Source organism: Scyliorhinus torazame, chromosome 4, assembly GCF_047496885.1.
Source record: "Scyliorhinus torazame isolate Kashiwa2021f chromosome 4, sScyTor2.1, whole genome shotgun sequence".
NCBI lineage: Eukaryota > Metazoa > Chordata > Chondrichthyes > Carcharhiniformes > Scyliorhinidae > Scyliorhinus > Scyliorhinus torazame.
Genome location: NC_092710.1, coordinates 193,301,474 through 193,311,894, shown reverse-complemented (window position 1 = coordinate 193,311,894; position 10,421 = coordinate 193,301,474). Strand labels below are relative to the sequence as shown.

General features: G+C 43.6%; 1 long non-coding RNA gene across 1 annotated transcript in view; it reads right to left on the bottom strand.

Moving 5' to 3' along the window:
* Positions 1-700: 700 nt before the first annotated feature.
* Positions 701-10,421, bottom strand: part of LOC140410666 (uncharacterized) — a 28,499-nt gene continuing 18,778 nt past the window's right edge. Inside the window, exons 4-5 of the long non-coding RNA XR_011940705.1 lie at positions 2,033-2,126; positions 701-1,261 (exon numbers count right to left, since the gene is read on the bottom strand). This is a non-coding gene — a long non-coding RNA (uncharacterized lncRNA). The remainder of the gene's footprint in view (positions 1,262-2,032; positions 2,127-10,421) is intronic.

Below are 10,421 nucleotides of genomic sequence, written 5' to 3'. Positions count from 1 at the left end.
CTGCACCCAATTTCCTTTTGAAACAAAATTCCAATGTCGTACTCGGTTCACAAATCTATTCTATACATGAGAAAAGATTGTGTACTTTTATCGAGTATATAGCTGATGATTCACACCCATGTTACAACTGCTAAATTGGCTTCCTGCTGTTGTAATTAACATTTATTCAGACAACTACTTTGACTGACAGCTGCCACTTCCAAGTCACCTGTAGAAGTTGGTGTCTTTCTCAATCTCTATTCCATTCTCAATAATCACGTTTTCATGGATGATTAGTGCTTTGGCATGAAACAGTCAGGCTAACAGATCATTATTAAAGTAGGCATAACTGTACAATTGGAAAGCCTCATATGTTTCAGCTCATAAACATTCTCTTGAGATACATGCTGTAAGTCATTCCTGTGTCTTACATCCTGCAGTGTTCCTGTTCTGCACAATATCTAATCGCAAAATATGTGATCTGTGGGTGTAACAAAAGTGCCTTCCTGTGATCTTTTTCAAAACCTTCTACAATATTTCAGTGGGCGGACTGAAAACAATTTAGCAAAAAGTGGCCAGACACAAATTGTTAAGCTATGCTATTTTGCATATAGCAAGCGAACAAAGGTACAGTCATAATCAAAAATCATTTACTTCACTTTAACATAAAACTACTCCTGCTAATCAGAAAAATATTAAACCACATCACAACATCCCCATCAGTGGGTAAGATGAATGTTTAATGAGCTCAGACTAATAGATCTTCCCAACAATAAATGGTGTGGATTTTTGTAGACAGACAGAGATGAAATAATGGGGGAAAAACTGAACAGCCCTTGAAAATAGCTGCACAATTCGCCCATACCCCATTGCTTCTTGTGCAGACAGAACACAAACTTCATGTTTCTTGCAATTTAAATGATTGTAGCATGCAGCTCAGTGGTCAGTGTACTGTTGAGTGGCCGCACACTTTGGTGGGGAGACCAAGTTCGCACAAGGCTAACACCACTTAAAGTCAGCCTGCATCTCTTAATGTGGAAGGGCATTCTGGCTGCAGCAGTTCCTGGAAGTGGCTGGGGAAGAGTGTCGGAGCTGCAAGAAGTTGACTAATGGCACTACAGGGGAGAGAACATACTCCAAGGTTCTCAGTTACTGCCCTGGAGACATTGCTGCATGAAGTAGAGAGGAGGAAAGATGATCTCCTGACAGCTCCAGAGAAACACTGTGAGGGCAGTGAGAGTAGACGGAAGTTGCAGGCAACCCTGAGGATCCAGGTCCAGTGCTGCAAAAAATTCAATGGCCTTGCATTAGTGGTCAAAGTCAGTGAATGCTCTTCACATTCCTATCAGATACACCAGTAGCCTCAGCCGCTGCTCAATTCACCACATTTCCATTTACCAACAGTCTCTATCAATCCCATTCATACCTAACGTGGCATCAATCTGCTGACTTTTACTGGCAGAGCTATTGCTGGGCTTTGGACCGCACCTTCTCAGTGTGGGCAACAGCAGTTTGGGCTGACCCATGGCAGCAGGGATACAGGAGTGCAAGCACAAATAGTCTCCTGGAAGAAGATATTGGGTTAATGCTCCACATAGTTACTGCCATGGATTGGCAGTGATCAAGCTCATCCTGCAAGGGTATCTGTAGTCTCTGCCATTAAAAGTCAGTAGATTGTGTATGACAGTAAGGCTTTCAGCTATGAAGAGAGAGATTAATTCTGCATTGTGGGGTTTGAGGATGTTCGAGTCACGAAAGGTATTTTCTGATTAGGCAAGGCAATTAGGAGGGGAGTCGAATGCACCATGAAGGGCTAGTTGTGTTTGTGTTGTTTTAGGGTAAGGAGCATGGTGCTTCCCAGTTTGGGTGGGGTGGAATGGGTGACAGTGGAGCCAAGTAAACTCCTCTGTCCTCATGAAGTGTTTTCACTACTTTCTGCACTGTTGGCCAGTCCTGGGGATCAAAGCCAGTTTTACCCTCCTGGAGGTAATTTGACTGGTTGGCACCCAGCTTGGTGAAAGAAAGACCTGGAAACGTAAGGATACTGTTGTACCTCTTGGAGGAAGGTTTGGATGTCTTCCATCAGCTGGCTGTGCTTCTTTTCTGTTTACTACCCTCACATGGTGACCTATGGGCAGATGTGGCACCTAATTTGGCAAGAGCAAGAGTTGATTAAGAGCAAAACGACGGATACTATAATAAATAAAAGGAAATAATTCAAAAATGAGTTCAGCAAAGGACAACTAAGTGCTGGGATGCTTCAGGATATGCGCAAGGATTCTGAGGGAGACAGGGGAAGAAACAGACCAGGCCCCCTGAAATTTGGGGGTTGATTTTCATTTGGTCCTATTAACCAGCCAGGTGCTGAGTATAGTAATTTCACCACCTGTCCAATGGCTCCTTTATGTTACAACATACATAGAAACATACATAGAAAATAAAAGCAGGAGGAGGCCATTCAGCCCCTCGAGCCTGCTCCGCCATTCATTAGGATCATGGCTGATTATCAAGTCCAATACCCTGATCCCGCCTTCCCTCCATATCCCTTGATCCCTTTAGCCCCAAAACTAAAACTAATTCCTTCTTGAAATTACACAACGTTACCAGCATCTTTGGCTTTTAAAGCAATGCAATGACTTAAATAGATGTCTATGGTGCCCCATTGCAGCGGAGAACCTTCTTATGCTGCTATTGTTCTGTTCTTCAAGAACAGCAATGTTGGCAGCAAATATAAATGCCATAGGCATCATTCCTTCCTTCTGGACACAGAAGAGCTGAGCAATGAACCCAGCTACACAGGCTGACATTTCTGCATCCTGCTATAGAAATCAGGGAAGGTTCAGTGGCCAGAACACATGTTAGGATTTACGACTTTCAAACAACCGAATATACTCAAGATTTAAGTGTGCAGTTACTTATCTACGCTGGAAGGTGCTGTGCCCTGCAATGTTAATTCCGCAGCTCCAATCCCAACAAATTATTCAACTGCTTTTACTTGCAATGGTTGTAATTAAAAGGTGCTCTTACATTGATTGTCTGGTGTTGATGGCATTCGGGACGGGGCTTTCAGCCAATCTTCAGAACAGAGGGTCTGTAGGTGCACAAAAGGCACAATCCTTTCTCATTGGCTTCCCACCAGGGAATAGAGGCATTCCACTACAACAAGGTGGCAATCCTGTGCTCAGTTGTCACAACCGTGACATTTTCTCTACATGAACAGCACAATACACAGTTAAGCTGTTGTTTGTTCTCCCCTTGCAGCCCTGCCAGAACCCCAAGACTGAGATTGAGGAAGGAATAGGTCTACACTGCAGTAAAGTGCCAGTTTATGGTTTGTTGCTCCAAAATCTGAAAGCGATAGTGAGATAATGCCCCTTTGGTATCTGATCCAGGTTCTGCGGATGTACAGTCAGTCCTCTCAGCACCAGGCATCTCTATAAAATAGCTGCAGCCAGAATAAGAAATATGCATCATACGGCACTTAATTAGTGGGTTGCTAACAGCCATTATTAATGCTTAAAAGGAAATCTCTGCACTCAATATCATTACAAAAATCATTTTAGAAAGTAGATGTAATGGACATATTGAACGGCAATTCTATATCTGGGTTCCAAAGAAGACCTGTTCAAAAGGTCACCTTCAACAGCCACTAGGAATTGGTCTCTAAGTGACTATTACAGTCAATTATGTTGTAGTTTTAACTTTGAAGGATCAGAAATGACAAGTAAGCCTTTCCGAGTAGTATGTGTTTCATAAACACCATTCATAACATGGATCTGAAACAACTTGTATCGCAATGACCGTATCTTGTAACGTATTATATTTTCTTCTGAACGGAACCATGCTTCAGAAAGTATCAGACGCAAACTGCTTTAACGCCATTGTGGGACTGGAGTTGAGAAGGATTACAGTTACACCACTCATATATTAAAAGCAGTAATCCTGAAACAGTAAACCAAGATAGTTCAGTTATTCAACAGATGTACAAATGTACTTAGAGATTTACAGAGGGACTTGGGGCCGGCAGAGTCATGTTACACTTTAAGCACTTGTGAAAAATCCTGCTGAGAGAAAAATGGAGCTCTGCACAGTTCCCTCTTTACTTTAAATGACCTGGATTTTGTGGTCAGCAGTGAACGAACTGCCAGCTGTTCGATTCATACACAATTGACCTTAAACTCTGTGTGGGCTTTTGCATTGGAACTTGTGGCACAGTAATCCAAAACATGGGCAGCATGGTAGCACACGTGGCTAGCACTGTGGCCTCACAGCACCAGGGTCTCAGGTTCGATTTCCTGCAGGGTCACTGCCTGTGCGGAGTCTGCACGTTCTCCCCGTGTCTGCGTGAGTTTCCTCCGGGTGCTTCGGTTTCCTCCAACAGTCCAAAGACGTGCAGGTTAGGTGAATTGGCCATGATAAATTGCCCTTAGTGTCCAAAAAGATTAGGAGGGGTTATTGGGTTATGGGGTTAGGGTGGAAGTGAGGGCTTAAGTGGGTCGGTGCAGACTCGATGGGCCAAATGGCCTCCTTCTGCACTGTATGTTCTATGTTCTGAAACATGGGTATGGGACCCTCTGCAAGGATTTGGGACATACACAAACAGGGCAAGCAACTGTGAAGAATACCATTGAGACACACAAGCCTGATAGTCACTGTAATGGGGTTTTGGAGATGGGGGGGAGGTTAGTGTAACATAAGGGTGCCTGAGATGGTAAGGGTTAATGGGGGAACAGTCACACCCACAGCGCGATATAAAGAAATACATGACCTAAGACTAGAGAGAGTTGTGGATTGGACAGAGACCTGTGTCGAAGCAAGCGTGGAGTTAGACTTGCCCGCCTCTTCAAGTATGGCTTCCGATTGGTGGACACTGCTGTCAATCTTTGGCCGTCTCTTTCAAGTACGGCTTGTGATTGGTGGACACTGCTGCCATCTGCTGTCATAATCCAGAGTCTGATCTACCCCTGCTCTGGATGCTGCTGAGAAATATTTATGTGCACACAGGAGTATCCCAGCTTAATGGTCAGGAAGTGGCAGCATGCCAATTTCCCAGGGTGCAGCACATTGTGAGAGGCTTTTTTTCTGGTTTTCCAAGAGTAAATGAAACCTGAACAGTGGTTTAAACGGAAGGGGATTCAAGGGAACCGAAAACTGGGACATTTGAGCAATTTGGAGAAAACTGTCAGGACACCAGGACATTTAATGAAAAACCGGGACATCTGGTCACCCATGTTGGGCTACCTAATGAGCAGGGACGTCCTGCAGCAGAAGGCCACAGCCCAAGAGTAGGGAAGTTTAGGAGTTTTTAAGAGTAGAGATCATGGATCATAGGGAGATGTAGGATGTGGTTGGGAGGGTCAAGGATGTTAACAGGGTTGTCGACGATCACAGGGTTGGTGGTCAGAGATTGGGTGTGGAGAGATGTTGCTGGGGGAAGAGGAGAGATGGAAGGGTTCAGTATTAACAGGGGTGGCCAGTGATCATGGAGGGATCGGGAGATGGGAGAATCAACGATCAGAGGGTGATTAGGTGACGACGATCAGTGATCACAGTGGGGGGGGGGGGGGGGGGGGAATCAGGTGATGAGGGTTCAGTTATTGAGGAGGGATTGGGCGATGGGGGTCAGTGATCTGAGAGGGATCGGGTGACGGGGATCAGAGATCACATTGGAGTCAGTTGTTAATTGTAGCAATTGAGATTAAGTATACATAGGTAGAGGGCATTGACTGGATGGTGACTCGAGTACATTTAAAGAGGCACATACTAACATGGGGTGAGTCAAGCTCGGAAATATATGTCTTTAATCATTCACTCTGTGAATAAATTTATACCAAGGAAAGAAAATTGGTCTCTTCCTTCACTGGCAGGCTATAAGGAGTACAACATCAGTGATAGGGAACCAGTGATTACTGAGGGGGGCCAGAAGAGCGTGGGAAAGGGAGGGTGTTCATTGACCATGGGGCATCAATCACCAAGTGGAGGAAGGGTTGATATTGCAAGGGGGGTGTTGGTGCTAGGGATGGTCACTTATGGGTGTGTTTTGGGAGAAGATCATGGAGGGTTGGGGAGGGCATGTTCCTGAGTAAGCATGTTGGGCCGGAGAAAGTCTTGCTCCTCCTAACCCACAAGTAATACCGCAAAAACATTTAGAGCCTGAACCAGGAAATGTAAGTTTGGGGACATAACTTAAAGTCAAGTTATTTACAGAAAGTGAGCTAAGGGGGAAGGAAAAATGACAATATTAAGATAAAAGAGTCAGAAAATGTCGACAACAAAAAAAATGTTTTTGAAAATCTCCCAATAATTAAAATCTAGAAGAATGAGGCTCCGTATGTGTAAAAGTTAATTTTCAAGGCCAGATACGTTGTTTGGCTGTAATTAAGACTTATCTCAACACTAAAAGTGCACTTATTCTGGAGTGGACCACACATGATTTTCTCTCGCCAATTTAATAATTACCTATCATGCAAGTATTGCCAACTCTCTCGGTGACATACCAGTGTTTCACAGCTTTTGGAGGAGGAGGGCAACTCAGACAGCAACTTCCTGATTTCCCCATTTAACTGGCTGCTGGAAATTGCTGTCTGATTTACTCTTCAAAAATAGCCTCAATATTATCTTTACTACAAAATTCGGGTCAACGATACAGACGATGGATGTAGTGCACGGGAGAGAAAGTAGTAAAAGAGTCCTTCTGAAAAGCTTCAAACACATGCTTTCAGGTGATTAAGATAACTGCACAGCTTAATCACACATCAGTGCTTGGAATCAATGTTAATTGGGCACTATATCTTCCGATAAGTTTATACCAATATTTCGTTTTTTTATAAATTTAGAGTACCCAATTATTTCTTTTCCAATTAAGAGGCAGTTTAGTGTGGCCAATCCACCTAACCTGCACATCTTTGAGTTGTGGGGGCAAAACCCACGCAGACACGGGGAGAATGTGCAAACTCCACACGGACAGTGACCCAGGGCCGGGATCGAACCCGGGTCCTCAGCGCTGTGAGGCAGCAGTGCTAACCTCCGTACCACTGTGCCGCTTCAGGTTTATACCAATATAATTTATATTTTGCACTGATATCAGTACTACTTTTCAATGCAACTTGCAGACGTTCATGCTATGGTGCTCCTGGCAAGGAGGAGTACTCAGAGGAAGTGTACCTTGGTAAATCAGAGATGTGCAGCCTTCATTTTATATTAATTCATTTTAATGAATGGAATGTCATGGGCTGCACACCCATAGTCCTTCATTTTAGCGGGTGTGGATGGTCCACCCCCCCCCGAAAAGAAAGTAAGTTGTAAGCCGACTCTCTCCATTCAATCCTACCCTGTGGACAGGCTAACCTGGCTATCAGAGGGACCTCCACCCCTCATTGGGGATAAATTCCCGACCTCTGGAGCCACCAGCCAATCAAAGAACAATACATCATAGGAACTGGTCCTTCGGCCCTCCAAGCCTTCGCCAACCATGGTACCTGCCTAAACTAAAACCGTATGCACTTACGGAGTCCCTATTTCCCACCCTATTCATATATTTGTCTAGATGCCCCTTAAATGCCGCTATTGCATCTGCTCCCACCACCACCCCAGGCAGCGCGTTCCATATATTTACCACCCTCTTGTGTAAAAAAACGTGTCTCGCACATCTGTTCTAAACTTTTCCCCACACTTTAAACCTATGTCCCCTAGGTAGTTAAGAGCATCAGATGTGCAAAGGGCACCCACTGCCTGTCACAATATGTGGATATTGTAAAGCACATGAAGGGTTAATGTAATGTTACTATTCTAGTCACTAGGTGGTGCCATAGAGCAACCATATAAATATCACATGCCCCTTGACTTCTGGGAGACACAGGAGAGAATGGAAGGGAGTCAGACAGAGTAGATATGATATAGTTTACCTGATACAATACTTATCTAATCTCTTAGTAATATGTTAAAATCTAATTAAGTGAAGTGTAATAAATTAGCTTTGTTTGTTAAAAACTGCTTGTTGTTCTTTGTTCACACTACAACCTTCACCATCCTGAAGAACAAAAACAAAGAACACAACACTGCCCACCCGTTCCTCCCTTCCTTCCTGTCCTTTTAAAAACATTTTTTTAATAAACAGGCTGCCTGGAACTGCATGCCTGACCTCTCCAACCATATTATGGCATTGGCAGTATATCATTAGGGTCAGTTGGTTTGTTCACAAGCTTAATTATTTATTACCAAATTGCAGGAGGCTTGTCGGTTTTGGTGCCCGGCCACCTGCCCTATTATGGGGTAAGCTCGGGGATGGGTGGGAAGATGGTGGGCTAGATGCCCACCCTATTTTATATCCCCCCCCCTGCCCCTCGCTGAAAACACATCCAGCGGGGGCACATAAAATCCACTCCTTAATTTTATAATATGTGCCTACTATTGTAGCCACCTGGGTTGGCCAATTCCCAACGTAAAATGGAGAACAGCAAAGGCTGAAGGGAAATTCAGCCAACACAGGCAGAAACTAGCAGGTGCAAGTTTACTGTGTATTAAACTCTGCAAAAGCCCAGACAGCATCGATACAAGCAGCCATCTGCATAATAATGTAGCGGCCATCTACATACTAATGAGCGATCCCCGGGAACAATCAAAACATTTGAGATAAACAAGACCAAGCCAGACTCCTCGGCGCCAGCAGGAGCCAACGCAAAAGAGGTTAACGGACACCTAAAGACCGCCCATCGATCAGGGAACCACTCCAGTATTGGAGAAATCGAACCAAGCGATTGGAACGAAGTCCAGTCACTTGAAACCAGGTACGGGGTCCGTCCCGAAAGGCGGGAAGCCCCTGGGGACTATAAAGTAAAACCCCCAAGTTCAAATCATCCTTCTTGACAGGGTCACTCAGCAACGCGAAGCAACCCCTGAGAGTGACCTGTCCAGCTGCCTCCAAGAACGTAAGTCTCAAGTCAACGCTCGCTACGAGATAGGCGCTCCTAGCTACCAGTCCATAGCAGCTTTTGAATCCCGCAGACTCAGAACCTGAACGAAAGGCCATTTGTTCCCCAGACCTGGTGGGCCAGTCCGAAGCTAAGTATAGGCCTTTTAGTTGTAGAAATAGCCTAGAAAGTAGAATTTATGCATGAGTAGCGATTTACTGTGTATAATAAATGTGTATTGATTTGAATCTTACGAATTGGTGTGTTGCGTTATTGATCATTACTTGAACTTGAACCTCGTGGCGGTATCATAAAGATACCTGGTGACTCTAGAGCAAAGGTTATAAAACAGAGCCAATTGAACCAACCAAAAGTTAGCAACACTATGAGCATGTGCTGGAATACCAGTTTGCAGATCTACTTTTATAGACTATATTTAATGTACCATCAGGCCAAATGGCAAAAGCAGAAAAAAGTCAGTACTAACAGCAATAACAAAGACAACAGCTTGTATTGTATATGTCCTTTAATGTAGAAAACCTACCAGGTGCTGTGTAACAGAAAAATAAAGGTATATAGTAATAAATTTACACAATATAACATTTCTGGATGACTGATAAGAGAGACAATATATTTACAGCACAACACTTCATGATTTCAAACACCTGTATCAAATTTCCTCTTAACCTTCAATGATCCAAGGAGAATAACCTAGGCTTCTTCAGCTCATCCATGTAGCTTTAACTTTTCATCCCTGAAAATATCCTAGTAAATCTCTTCTGCACCCTTTCCATAACCTTCACGTCCTCCAAAAAGAATGGAGCGTAGTATTGAACGCTACTTCAGCTGGGGCCAAAATATTGTTTTATAATAGGTTCAGCATACCTTCCTGGCTTTTATGCTCCATGCCTCTATTTATAAAGCCCAGGATCCCATTTGCCTTATTAATCTGTCCATCCAGCTTCAAAGATTTGTGCACGAATACCCCCAGGTCTCTCTCTTCTTGTGCCTCGTTAGAATTTTACCATTTAACTTGAATTAGCTCTTCCACCATTCATCCCATTCACCATTAATCCGAACAAGCGCCGGACTGGGGTGACTGGGGCTTTTCACAGTAACTTCATTTGAAGCCTACTTGTGACAATAAGCGATTTTCATTTTCATTTCATTTCATCCAACCAAAATGTGTCACCCTCACTTTTTTTTGTATTGAATTTCATCTACCATATATTTTTCCATTACACAGCCCGTCTTTGTTCTCTTGGAGTGTATTACTATCTTTCTAACTGTTTATTAAACTTCAAAGTTTTGTGTCACTTTAAATTTCAAAATTGTGTCCTGTTCATCCAAGTCAAAGTCATTAATATATATCGAAAAGAACAGTTGTGCGAGCACTAAACCCCAGGGAACAGCATAATATACCTTCCTCCAGTCTGGAAAAACAGCTATTCAACATAACTTTATTTCCTACCTCTCGGCCAGTTTTGTAACCATGCTGCTACTGCCCCTTTTATCCCATATGGTTTCCATTTT